This window comes from Chinchilla lanigera, unplaced genomic scaffold (genome assembly GCF_000276665.1).
Source record: "Chinchilla lanigera isolate Chin_1 unplaced genomic scaffold, ChiLan1.0 scaffold00129, whole genome shotgun sequence".
Taxonomy (NCBI): domain Eukaryota; kingdom Metazoa; phylum Chordata; class Mammalia; order Rodentia; family Chinchillidae; genus Chinchilla; species Chinchilla lanigera.
Window position 1 is genome coordinate 3,567,821 of NW_004955530.1, and position 10,797 is coordinate 3,578,617.

Below are 10,797 nucleotides of genomic sequence, written 5' to 3' on the forward strand. Positions count from 1 at the left end.
TGTTTGGCAATTGGCAACATGAGTTGGAATGTTATATTTATTTCGTAATTTGTGACCATAATCCATTACACACATTTTCCAAACTTGGCTTACTTAAAGGCAAATGAGAATTTAAAGACATTTGCAAAGAAATTTAAAACAGGACACCTTACAATTGTTTTCTTCACACTTAGTACTACAACAATTCTTTAGCAACTCATTTTTAGCCAGAGATACTATTAAGAATTCAAATTAGTTTTCAGGGAAATGCCTGTTTTAGCTGCCCCTCACTATAGCAAATGCTGAGATGAAAACTCATAAAGAGAAAGGTTCTATTTTTGTGCACAGTGTTGGATGTTTCTGTCCATGGTTGGTTGGTCCAGTTACCTCTAAGCTTGTGACACAGCAGCACGCTGTGGCAACAAATGTGTAGGGAAGCAAAGCCGTGAGCCTCACACGAAAGACCTGGGTCCTACATTAGAGCACATGTTTCAGAACCAAAACCTTCCCACCAGGTCTTATCTTTGAAGGCTCTGCCATCTCACAATAATGGTGGGGGCAGGGACCAAACCTAGGGCACATGGGCCTTTGAGAGACATTCCAGAATCAAACTGTAGCAGCAACAATTTTTCTGAAATTCTTCTTTCATTTTCCTAATAAGTCATCTAAAATGCCCTGAAAATCTTTGAAAACAAACACGATGGACCCAAAGGAGGTATCAGGTTAATAATATCCCTTAGTTATTGTGAGCTGATCCCGTCCACAATCTCCCAAATGAGTGTACAGTGAAGGCTAAATAAAAAGAGGAAAATGGAATGATTTCAGGGCTCCAGGAGGATCAGAGCTCACTCACAAAATTTGAGGTTATCTTAGGCTAAGACCAAAACCTTCTCTGGGTGGCCCATATTTATTTGGTTATCAGAAGAAAGAAGGGGAATACTCAAGAAGGGCTGAATCACTCAAGGACTTCTCCAAGTAAGGTGTTAAATTAATCCACCCAGGAGTGAGATGCCTGAAGCTATCGTCTTTATCTAGCTGAGATTAAATCCAGGTGTCTCTGACTGTGATCTTGTCTTATCCTTTGAGGCTTTCTGGCTTCATCACCATTCCAGGTTTTAGTAGGGATTAGTGACTCACAGAGATTCGCTAACCATAAGTCCACCATTTCCAGACAAGGAGCCTAGACCTTGGACAGATTCACAAGTGAACATGAAAAGCCAGTTGGTTAATTTAAGTCCTGCTCAGGTCTGTTTCATAGTGGTCTCCATAAGGGAGGCATGCAGTTCAACCTGTAGGGTACTAAAGGCTGGAGGGATCTGCTAAACAGTAACATTTGGTGACCAGTATTACACATATGATGGTCTGCGTGTCAGCCCAGAGAGAAGCCTCCTTGGTACCAAGTGCAGTCATGTTCCGTGGAGCTTCCCTGGGTTACAGTTGTTGTATTCTTTCTATCCATTAAAGCTTCAGAACTAGGATGGGAAAGATGGAGTATTTGAGGTATGCATTCTCCTGCTGCCTGTGGTATACAATGTTGTTTAATCAAAAAAATGCTACAAAGCATTTCTCAGATTTACTCAATTTTTATAAATATTTTCATTGATTTTTCTTCTCCAGAAATTGCTAAAGTTATTGGTGCTTTTCCTGCAGGTTGCATATTTTCATTTGCTGTTTCAAAACTATGCCTGTTGGTTGTGTGGCTCATTGGTAGTGTGCACACTGGGCATGAAACCCTGGGTTTAATCCTCAGAAGCATTAGTGTGTGTGCGCACACACACACACACACACACACACACACACACACACTGCAACACCACCACCACAACAACAAAACAGAGAAACTATGTCAGCATTGTACGCAATTCTCAATTGTTTAAAAGGTGTTTGTAACCTGTTTTATTATATGTAGGTAGGAACAAGTTATGTTAAAAACTTGACTGTGTGTACACATATGAAATCTGGACTACTTTATCTCTGGAAGGCAAAGGAAATGTCCTACACTGTGGGAGGAAGGACTGACAATGACCCCCGCTTGCCATTTGCTTGGTGGTGGCAGCCCAGGGTGAAGATGGCAGCCCGGGCTCCAGGCTATCAGTGAGACTTCCAGAGGCCCTTCTGGATGCCCAGTGGCTGGATGTGAGAACCACATGCGGTGGCAGAGGTGGATTTTGCTCTTCCACACAGCAGGCAGCATCCCAGACTGGCCAGATCTTCATAGTAATTGGGTCAAATTCAGTCTCTTTCTAGCTCAAGTACAGTCTAGGAATTTGATGTGTCACAGGGCTCTGCACTGGCCTCAGGGGCACTGAGTTCCCATAACTCGTTATCTTCAGACACTTCTGAGTAAGTGTCACCCAGGCCTTTGTGAACTGCCACACGCTCTCCAGCACAAGGGTGCTGGTCCTTACTGCCTGTATCTGCCACAGCCTGTGTTTGCTCAGCCATTTTGTCAGCAAACCATTGCTTGACCTGCTGGGACTCAGCTGGGTCTTGTCACAGAGGTTCTGCAGGTCCTCCTCATACAGCATCTTGTGTGTCATGTCTTGCGACAGTTCTTGGTTACCAGGGGCGATGATCAGCAGCCCTGGTGGGAAGTTGCCATGCTTGTAGTCTTCAAACCACTTAAGCTGGGCATTCTTCAAGGCACACCTGCTGTCCCCAAATGAACACACCACCTCTGGCCATGACAGACCTATCTGGGCCATGATAGAATTGTAGTTCTGGTTGTTTGGTCACTGGGGAGCCATTTTCATGAGTAACCCTCAGCTCACTGGCCAACTCTCCTTCTTCACTCCCATCTTTGGCAGCCTCCTTTTCTTCCTGAAAGGCATTCTCCCTGACTGTCTTGGTCTCCTCAGCATTCACTTTTTTCCACTCTAAAAACGAGCTACCAATTTCTCTCCATGTCATCTTGGTTTCACTTCTCAGATGGTCCAGGTCCTCATCAAGAGGGAGCAGGCTGTGTGCAAAGCTAATCTCCAGCACATGGAGCTGTTCAGGGGCTCTACCTTTGTATTTAGTTGAAGTGAAGTCAGGAGTCTGGTGCCAGGACTGCCATTTGGCAGCAGGTGGCTTGTTAGCAAGGCCACTGTCAGGATGCAGGCCACATCAGGGGCCTTGGATGCTAGGGAAAGTGGACCTCAGGTACAGAGTCAACGAGAATGGAGCCAGGCTCTCCAGGCATCATGGCGCTGGAGCTCTCAGTTTCTGCCAGTGGTATGTCTGGCCACCCAACCATTTCTGCACCTCTCTGGTACTGAGCCCAGTCATTTTGGTCAGATGCTCGCTCTGCCCTGGGAACTGGTTCCAAAAGAAGCTTGCTTTTAAAGCCAACAGCTGTTCATGATACTTCCTATTCTTGTAGATGTTAACATCAACAAAGGCTTGGGAAGTTGTTCTGGGGCACACAGTGAGGAGCAAGTGACCGTACTGCCTTGGCCACCTTCACTGCTGATGCTGTATTTGAAGGCACAGTATTAATGAGCATCACAGATGACTGCTTGGGAATAGAGGTAACTTCAGTGGAAGAGACAAGCTTGGTGCTTGCGACCCATTGGTCATCAGTGACTGAATGACCAGGAGTCTCCCTGCTGTGCCCTCTGGCTGTCCCACAACATGGCCTGGGAGAACAGCCTGAATGAGATACTGGACATTGCCAGCACTAGCAACCAGGAGTGTGTTTAGAACTGTGATTGTGGGCGGAGGTACAGACTGGATGATTGTATTGAACATCTTTTTCCGGGCATCCTCGATCTCCTCAGGGGACCAGCTGATACCCTCTTTCAGCCCCTGGGCTGTGAACCAGATCTTAAGCTACTCTTCTGGATACTTGCTCACCACAGTTAAGTAGCAGAACTCAGCTTTGGTTGGAAAGGGTTACTTGTAGAAGGAGCTCTTCAGGAAGCTGCTGGAATCCATGGCTGCACTGTATGTTGGGATGCTTCCAAGGGAATCATTACTTTAGGAAGGTACTTGGAGGTGAGCAGGGGCTGGTATGGATGGTGCTAGGCATGCACTGGGGGCTGCTTCTGGAGGGAGAGGAACTATTCTATACCAGCTGACACAACTGGCACTGATTCTATCAGGGGCCCATTGGCACCATGGGGGTATCTGCAGAGCTGGCAGATGTCCAGCTGACAGGAGCTGCCCTATTGACAAAGGCATGGTCATCCTCTTTTACCCCTTTCTCTCCACCTGATGGTTTTGGCAAGGCTTCCCTGAAGGCTGACTGAAGACATTCTCCTTGAACATATAAATGTTTTGGGCTTCAGCTTTGTCTCTCATCATCTTCATGACTGAGGTCTTAGCAATGATGATTTCAGCCTGTCCATCTGTCCCTTCAGTGCTGGGCTCACCTGCAAGGTCAGGAGCACTGGCACTGCAAGGTCAGGCACATTCTGCTCTACTACTACATGATTGTCTGGCTTGGCCACATTCTATACAAAGCTGGCTTCCATCAAATCACACTTGGTATTATGCAGGGGAAGGTCCTCAAGGTTTTTTGCCAGGAAACTGCACCCAGTACACACAAAAATCAGGTGTTTAGCAAAGTCTGTGTTCTCTGAGTTGTGAAATCAGTCTTCACAGGAGTATAAGTAGCCATCCAAAATGCTGTGATGTCCACTAGACAGTGCAGAGCCATCAGTGTTGCTGGAGTTCTGGGCTGTCTCACTAGTGGTGGCGGGTGCTCCTGAGGACAGGTCCTGCAGGGTCCTTCAGGCACGGCTTCAGCATGTTGGGCCTCCACAATGACATTCCACTGCACCAGTCTTCACAGAGATCATGCACGGGGTGGTAGATTTCCTCTTGCTGGCCCTGGTGACAATATTCATAATTCAAAGGGCATGGCTGTCAAATAAAATGATCTTTTTAACCTAACTGTTCAGTTAAATTTAGCAACAAATTTGTGATTTTTTCCCTCAATATCGTGACATGTAATTGAAATTTTTCCATCAATAAGTTGTTTTGGACTGACTTTGACATCACCTAAGCAGTTTTATTTTCATAGTCTGGTAACTCTGGTGTCTCACATAAACATATCTGAAGTTCATTTGCAAATTTTCATACTAAATACTAAATTTGAAGATATGTATGATTAATGAAGTCTATCACACCATAAATCTCTTACACATCTATAATCAGAGCTACAGCCTTTTGAAGTCATTGTCACACTGCCGTGAACTCAACTCTTTTTCAATCTTTTTCAAGACTGCAGGCAAAAATATAAGCACATTAAAAAAACAATTCCCCAAATTTTCTTTATTCCTCAGTTTCCAGAAGTATCAAAAGAGTGCGTGTGATTGAAATGAGCCTTGAGTGATTAGCTTTTGATGTCTTTTTAAGAAACCCATGAAAATCTCAGTGACTTAAAGTGAAACTCATGAATGTGTTTTGAACTTCACATGAATCTGAAACTTGAAGTTAAATGAATGTAAGTTTTTCTTACACAAACGTAAGAACTGGAAGGCCTGGGGTTTCTTGTGTGTCAGCTATTCTGGTTCTCTCAATTCTCTGTGACGAGGCCAAATTTCCTTGGAACGTTGCGTTGTGAAGGACATCTACTCAGCCCATCGATTTCTGTGTATGTTAGTGAAATCTCAAAATGTTATAAGAAATGATAGGTAAACATTTTGTGGCTTTTCATCTTTGATGTAACATTTTTGGGGTTTTACAAATACCATCTCTATCATGTATTCAAAGTTAAAGAGAATATGTTTATTAAACAGAGACTCCCTCGCTCATATATACAACATTACTTACTTCTGCCAAGGACAGAGTCCCTGTGCTGGGAGTTCAGTCTGCTACCGAGCCCTGCAGCCTTCTGCTGGGCACAGTCCTCTTGGTGCCACACTCCCCATGGATGTTAACAGGCATCCATGTTAACGGGCACCTGGCAGGGAACCTCATGCCCCACTTTACCAGCTCAGCCACACTCTGCCCCTTGAGCTTCCAAACAGATTCCACGCAGCCCTTGTAATAATTAAGCCATGTGATCATCCAGGGTTAAATGGAATGAAGTGTTTCTCCTTTGTTGGTTACCCAGGGTTGAAAATGTCATAAAGCATGATTACCACCAGGTATATACCAGAGTTTTAAAATGAAGTTTTACTTTGGTTTCATAAAATTTTATTTTATTTTTGATTGACAGTAACTGTACATATTTATGGAATATAATGTGGTATTTCAATATATGTACACAATGTGTAACCATCAAATCCTGGTAATTAATATATCAGTCACACCAAACACTCCTTTGTGCTTAGAACATTCAAAATCCTTTCTTATAGCTATCTTGAACTATACAATAAATTATTGTTATCTATAGTAGCTCAACTCTATTGTAGAACACTGTCTAGTTTTGTACCCATTAATCAACATTTGGCTTGCTGCCTTTCCTCTCTACCTTCCCAAGTTCTGCTAACCACTGTTCCACTTTCTACTTCTATGAGACCAGCTATTTTAGCTTTCACATATGAGTGAAAATATATTTGTCTGTGCCTGGTTTATGTCATTTAACATAATGTCCTCCAGGTTTATCCATGTTGCCATAAGTGACAAGGTTTCTTTTTTTAAATATCTGAATCATGTTTCATTGTGTGTATATTTACCACATTTTCTTGATCCTTTGATTCATTAATGGGAGAGATGGAGAGAATTCCTTTTGCTTTCTTCCACAATAGTTCCTCTATTATGATTTTCAGGACATAGCCCAATTTCAGAGGACTAGCAAGATACTGTACATATGGTTTGGCTCTGGAATCTGTCTGCCACCCATTGGAAGGGAGGTCCTGAACACAAGTTTGTCTCAGCAAATGATCTGTCTTGCATGTGATCCCATCTGGATGCCACTCTGAACTAAACAGATAGATTCTCATACACATTGCCCAGCCTCAAGCATTTTGCAGCTATAGAAAATGGACTAAGACAAGTTATTCATATTTTTGTTTCCTGGATGTTTTAAATACTTTCCTTCTTGTTAACTGCTGTTTAAGTCACCTCCTCTTGCAAATTATGACTAAACTTAAAAAATAAAGAAAAAATTAAAAATGCACAATTGCACAATCCTTATTGTTTCTAGAGCTGCACTCCCAAAACAAAATTGACTAAGTCTATTTCCTACTCAAATTCTTCAGTAGCTCCCTGTCTTATCTAATTTAAAATACTGCTCCTTGAGCCTGCAGTTTGGTTTTTATAATGCTTCCCCAAACTTTCAAAAGACCTCACTAATATTACTTCAATTCTACATGGATAGGAACTGCCATTTTTGCTGTTCTCTAACTAAAGCTTGACATTTTCCTGCTACTCTATCCTTTAGCACACTAATTTCCTTCTCTTTCTGGAATTCTAATTGCATTTTAGCTTTCTACCAGAATATTTCCATTTTTCAAAGATGCATTAAATTTAACTAGATCCAAAAAGCCTCCGTTTTTCTATATGGTTTTACTTTTTTAAATGTTATGTTGTTTTATCAGTCACTGACAATTACCTACCTATCTGTTCATTTCACTTTCCTGACACACTGTAATTCCTAAAGAAAGATATTTGTTGTACAGCATGAGGACTTGAAAGAGTCTATGGATTGACTTGAATTCCAACTGATGTTAGCAAATTCATGTGTTCACTGTTCCATCACGTGCTGCTCCCACGTTTGGAGAACGACTACTATGTCACAGCTAAGAGAGTCTCAGGCTAGTGTGGGAGAGTATCAGAAGTTCATCTGAATGCAGTTCAGTGTAGGAGAATGACAGAGGTGAGATTTGGTGGTGATCTGGGCTCCCTTCTGGTCAATAGTATTCTGGTCTTACTGTTCATTTCCTTTTAGCTATAATGTCAACTGTGGATTTTTTCTGAGTTTTCTACTTCTCTTTTTGCCTCCTTCAGAGTTAAAGAGAGTCTCCTACTTTCCTTCTTCTTGAAAATCAGCAAGCATGCATTATGATTTTAAGGTTTTTTCTGTTAGGAGGCAAGATCAGAGAGAAAAATTGTTCACATAAGAAGAAATTCAGAAAAATTTAATGGAACAGACTTTTACAAAAGTTATCACATCTCAGTCTTCTACACGTAGTTACTGTATTTTGCGGAGGAGAAAAAAAATGGTTGCACCATTATAGTCCTCTTATCATGGATGTTTATTTTTTCTATGGATGTATGTATATGATCTTTTTTTTAATTTTTCACTTTTAAGTGTACAGATATGTGGCTGTAAGTACCTTTACTTTATTATGCAACCATAGCTGTAATCCATTTCTAGAAGTTTTTTATCTTGCCTAAATGAAGATATATACCGTTAAACATTATTATGCCATTTCTCCCTCCCTATCACCCACTCTGTATCCCCTGGAAAGAGCCATTCCACTTTCTGTTTATGAATTTGCCTAATAGTACTACTCTAGCCATCTTATTTAAGTGGAATCAGGCAGTAATTGTTTTTCTGTAACTGGTTTATTTTATTTAGGATGCTATAAACAAGGTTGTCCTTATTCTAGTATATGAAGAAACTGCCTTCATTTTTAAGGATTAATAATAATATCAAATTTTATAAACATATCACATTTTATCCATTAATCTACTGGTGAATGCTTAGGCTGTTTCTACGTTTCAACTATTGTTAATAATATTGCTTTGAATAAAGATGAATATATAATTAAGCCCTTGCTGTCAATTGTCTGAATATACACAGTACCTAGAAATGAAATTCTAGGATTTTAAAATAATTGTATATTTATTTCTTTTAGGAATCATCATCTTTCTTTCCACAGTGATGGACCATTTTATATTTCTACCAGCAATTCACAAGGGTTCCAATTTCTCTACATCTTCACCAACATTTGCTATTTCATATTTTTCTTTAAAGAAATCAATCAGGCAAGAGAAAGTAATAAAATGGATACATATAGTAAAGGAAGAACTCTTATTATTTGCAGATGGCATGATATGCTACATAGAAGATCCAAAGAACTCCACCAAAAAGCCAACTTCAGCAAAGTAGCAGAATCAGTAATCAACTTCAGCACTGTGTCAATATACAAATTCAACACCCCAAATCAATAGCATTTGTGTATACTAGTACAGTGGCACCTCAGATCATGAACTTAATTTGCTCCACAATTCTGGGAAGATGGTTGAGGTTGTGTACATGACCTGATGTGGAATTATTCACTAGAAGTAAAATTTTGCCAGATGCATCTGTTTGCCAACCAAATTGTTCATGAACTGAAGTGTTTGTGAACCAAAGTATTAGTGTAATGAACTCAGAGAGAAGGAAATTAGGAAAACAATATCAGTCAAATAGCATGAAGAAAAATGTAGTACCTCAAAATTAAACTAACCAAGGAAGAGAAAGATCTCTACAGAAAGAACTAAAAGTACAGTGGTGCCATGGTTCACAAATGCTTTTATTTGCAAGCCATTTGGTTCACAAAGAGAAGCATTTGGCAAAATTTTGTTTTTGCTTTCAAATGCTATGCTGAGTAATGAGCACAACCTTGGGCATCTTTTTTTGCACAGAGCCATCTTTTCCAAAATCACAGAATGCATTAAGTTCATGAACCAATGTACCACGATACTGTGAAGAAGGAGATTGAAGAGGACAGTAGCAAATGGAAAGATGTCAAGTTCTTCTAGTTAGACAGAGTCAGTATTGTCAAAATGGCCATACTAGCAAAACTGTAATACAGAATCAATGTAGTCTCAACCAAAATACCAGCAGAATACAGATTTATAGAAAACAATCCTAAAACTCATATGGAACCAGAAGAGACCTAGAATACTAAAAGCAATCTTGAGCAACAAGAGCAAAGTGGGAGGTATCACAATACCTGACTTTGACCTATTCTACAAAGCAACAGTGATAAACAGCATGTAGTGAAACAAAAACATCCATGTGAATTAGTGGAATAGAACACAAGATACAGAAACATCCCTAGACACATTCAGCTCTTTGATTTTTTACAAAGGGGCCAAAACCATACATTGGAAGATAATCTATTCAGTGAATGGTGCTGAGAAAATTGGATATCTGTTTGTAGAAGATAGAAACTGGACCCATATCTCTCACTGAGTACTAAACTGAAATCAAAGTGGATCAAAGACCTAAACATTAAAACAGAAACATTGAACCTACTGGAAGATAAAATAGGTAAATCATGTGAAGTCATAGTTGTAGGAAAGGACTCCCTAAACAGAAGATGGGAAAACTATATATATAATATATTATATATTATATTGTATTCTTTATATAATATAATTATATAATATATTCTTTATATAATATTCTAATATACATTCTTTATAGATATTATATATATGGTATACAATATCATGGGAATACATTTATATATTATTTCCATATGTATATATGAAAATGACAGTCATTGTTTCTACATCATGCAGATGGCATGAAGTTTACCTCTCATTTATATTCTCTGAGTTCTCAACACATATACACTGTGCATTGCTAGATTCCCTTAATAGACAACAAAATAGGACAGGGCTAAAATAAGCCCTGTGGGAGGCCTGGATCCATGGCCTCATAAAATGCATATGCAATAGCATAGCAACCTGCTCATAATCAAAGAAAGTCTCATTTAAAAATATTCTTTTCAGTCACATTTCTGTCTATTGATTTGAGTAGAAAGGCTTAAAGCAAGAGTTGGGAACAAAACGCCTGCCCCAGAAGTGGTGGGTGTGGGCAATTTAAGAAATTTTGCTTGCTGTGAGGAGTGTGTTTTTTTACAAAGGCAAAAGGTGTGGAGGGCAAACAGTGCCGCGCCATTTGTGCCCTCACATTGCCCCCAAATGGCCAAAATTTCAGGGGCA

The 10,797-nt window shown here is 40.2% G+C and overlaps 1 pseudogene; it reads right to left on the reverse strand.

Annotated features, from left to right (window-relative positions):
- Nucleotides 1-2,238: 2,238 nt before the first annotated feature.
- On the reverse strand, nt 2,239-4,811 carry LOC102014602 (annotated as a pseudogene).
- Nucleotides 4,812-10,797: the final 5,986 nt, after the last annotated feature.